This window comes from Zerene cesonia, chromosome 2 (genome assembly GCF_012273895.1).
Source record: "Zerene cesonia ecotype Mississippi chromosome 2, Zerene_cesonia_1.1, whole genome shotgun sequence".
NCBI classification, from domain to species: domain Eukaryota; kingdom Metazoa; phylum Arthropoda; class Insecta; order Lepidoptera; family Pieridae; genus Zerene; species Zerene cesonia.
In genome coordinates, this window is record NC_052103.1 from 3,924,193 (window position 1) to 3,927,875 (window position 3,683).

Here is a 3,683-nt window from a genome sequence, read left to right on the forward strand (position 1 = left end):
AGGGTGGGATTATTCTGAACTAAGGCGTTCTATTGCTCTATTACTCGGGAGTCGTGTTCGATATAGAAAAGGTTCTCATTTTACAGACTTCCTCAATAATACAAATCGATGTAGGTAACTATGAAGCGCTTAGAAAGGGGTTTCCGTTACCGTCCATTTTTCATTTCGTTTTGCATTAGGTACGTATTAAACCTTAAAAATGAATTAGGTCAGTCATATATCATAACATTGATTTGATAACAAAACAAGTGGCCCATTTAAAGGGCACGCCATACTACACTCATCTTGTGTGCTGTCAAAGTGACATAATATGGTAAATGTTTATCGGTCCGCCATGTTTTTGTGTTGCTATGCTAAGCATTGGCCATTGGATGTGTGTATTATTGAAGAAAATGAAATGAAATGTTAAACCCGTGTTACATATACAGTGCCGATTTTCATTATATATGTCTCTACCTTAATAGGAATGGAAAGTTAGATTTTATTATAATCACAGTCTAATAGAGTCGAATCCATTAAGTTGTTCAACGAAAACGTTTAGTAGTGCGGTGGGCGCGAGGTGAGACGAGGGTAGAACGAGCCCGAGCTACATACGCCATGTTGTTAGCAGCTCGGGACACCATCTAAGTGGCTTTTCATCATTACTCTACTTATATCTGATTTGTGACTGCCTTGACATTTTTCAGCATTTACTACGAGATAAAAGGCGTTGTAAATGCTGTCTCTTTATACTGTTGTTTAAATCTGATGATCTAGTTGTCTTGATTTCAATTAATTCAGAATAATAGTATTGAATGAGTTTTGACATTTTGTCAATAAGCATACTAAGTAAACTAAATAATTGCATAATATTACGATTTAACGCTTTAAAAATGTGTAATATAGGTATATGTTTACATGTCAACACATTTATACTTGGTGCTTATTAATGAAGTGCTGAGTACAATGTAAAACTAACAAGTAGCTAGAAATAGATAACCTTTAAAAGAGCTAGAGTTCACTGGTAGCCATCCCCCCACGCTATATTTCCTGAATTCTAATTTGTAAGGGTCGGTTAGTTTAAATTCAAAACTGTTCAGTTTAATAGAGTTTTAAATGTTTAACTTGAATAATTTTTACCACAGTTTTAGAGGTTTTTATTATTATATACTACTTAATTATTCTGTTGTGCACAATAAATGAGTCTTGATCAAGTCCATTGATTTGTTTTTATTCATAAACGTTTATTTGTTTTGTTTGTGTTAATAGGTTACTAAAATCAAAACTTAGAAAAAAGTTAACAAGTGTTAAAAACAATATTTTATTTTTCAAAAGCGTTTTAAAAGTAGGAAACATTCTGTATTACTTTCAGTCTATTATTTCCAAGCTAAAGCAAATATTCTAGTCAATACGGTTTACAAAAAAAATTACCTACTGCATGAAAAATGAAGACTTTGTAAAAACATCTCTGTAAAGATCACGCGATTTTATGAATGGAATATAATTTTTGGAACTCGCAAGGCGTCACAGACACGTGTGTTTCACATAATACATTTCATGTGACATGTCTCGGGTACGATTATCTAACTTTTTAGCAGTTACAAAATAAGCGTAGATATTATAAAAAGCAAATGAATTGAATAAGCATTACACGTATAAATTGATGCCCTCTGTGAAATAATTCAATACTAATTCATTTCATTACCACTATTTGACCTTTAAAATAGGTTTCTCAAAATTTAAATGAAGTTGCGTTACATCTCTTGGTTATTTATGTATTTCATTGAGAAGGAGTTTTAAATCAAATAATACGACATTATTATTATAATAATTGATAATGTTACCATAATAAAAATTATATATACAATACTTAAATAAGTGAACTTTAATAACATATAACAATTAAATTAACAGCACCGAGATATAGCGAAGTTCAGAACAATTTAACTTGTTGCGAGCGATGATTTGAAAGCGACTCTTGTCATTGACGAAGCGGTGTAGAAATTGTAAGCGGGAATCGTGCCTTATCGCTCACAAATCTTATAAGTATTTCAATTGTAAGGATAAAAGAAATGTTTATGGATGAAGGTTTCACGTAATGTGATCAAGTTTTGATACATTACATACATGTGTCAAGTCAACGCCGAGTCAACGTCAAGTATTAATGTACTGTTAGGAATATAAACCATTTGTTAACCCATTTAGATAGTAAAAAATACACAAGTTTTCATTTATATCTATGAATGGCTCGGTCACAACTAATAAAATTTGTTCTATCACAAAACGCGGTTATCGTTCTATAATTTAATTGGAAGTACAATTTTCATCAATCGTGTAAGGAACATTTCGATTTATAAAATTATTTGATTTGATAAGCGGCTTATCGATAAAGAGCCAAGTGCTATAAACTCGTGTTGCTTATTGTAGACTTGGTAGGTCGACTGTAAAATAGATGTTTTTATCGCTTCCCTTCACTGGTTATTTAGTGGTTTCGGGACCAATTCGTTTTTGTTTAATATTAAATAAATATTTTATAATAGTGAACATTGTATGCTTGGTCGGTTATATAATTTGGAGCTACTACTAATTGTTGATTGTATCTTAATTCATTGATAAGTACGTTATAATTTATTGGCATTATAGCGCTAGAGCTCTCGTTTTCTCATTTTGACGCAGTTATATTTTCTTGCGCCTTTGATAAATTTATTAGCTTCACCAAGACCAGTGGTTTCACCAGTTTCGAGTTGGAATTTTGAATACAAATTATTGTTTGTTTGTATTAAAGATAAATATTGCAAATTAAATATATTACATATCAAAGCTTTGTATGATTAATATTTAGCTTTACATTTCCGAGAAATATCTGCACGAGATATATCGTTTGTTTGGAGCTTTTTCGCTCTTCCCAAAATCGCAATGCAATTATCCAATCAAATGTAGATAGATGCGGGTGTGTGGTAGTCGCCGGTACGGGGTTGCCTCCCGCCCGCCCACAGACCAGCCTCGGCCCACGCTTTGAACTTCCACATCTGAAATAATATCCGACAATCCGTCACAGATAATAATATGTTGATGCATAGCTAAATCTGTGATATTTGTTGTCTGTGTTGTTTGATTGCATTTATTTGACATTGCAGGGACTCTTACATAAAATAAGATTCAATTTATTCATCCTTGTTTTGTTATGAAGCAAGTGCTGCAAAATATTATGAAAAAATAACAATGCGGCAATCAATGTAAATCTAGTCATGATTATTTAAAAAACTCAGTTTGAAATAATGTTAATAACCGTTAGAATATGTTTAATAACTATTCTTATTACAAATCGACTTAAAATTTTATAATCTTACTTCTGAGAATTGCATCTTGAAATTCTCATTTTTTTAATGTCAAAGATTATTAAGTATAATAACTGACTATTTGCACTATGTGATAAATTACTATACTATGTATGTATGACTGTATTCAATATTTTAGAGGAATAAGGAAGTTAATATCAATTAAAGTCTCGCTCGCTCGCTAATAGTTGTGTCTACTTATCTGGTTAAAATAATCCGTAGATTACGAGCATTCAGGATAAATATGTGTACTTATTCATTAAACTTCTAATGAGTCGGTAACGGTACATTTAAACAGCCAAAGATAGAATAGCAGGATTACTAAGTTGCAAAAAATATGTGCATTGTGCAATTTCCCATAATCTA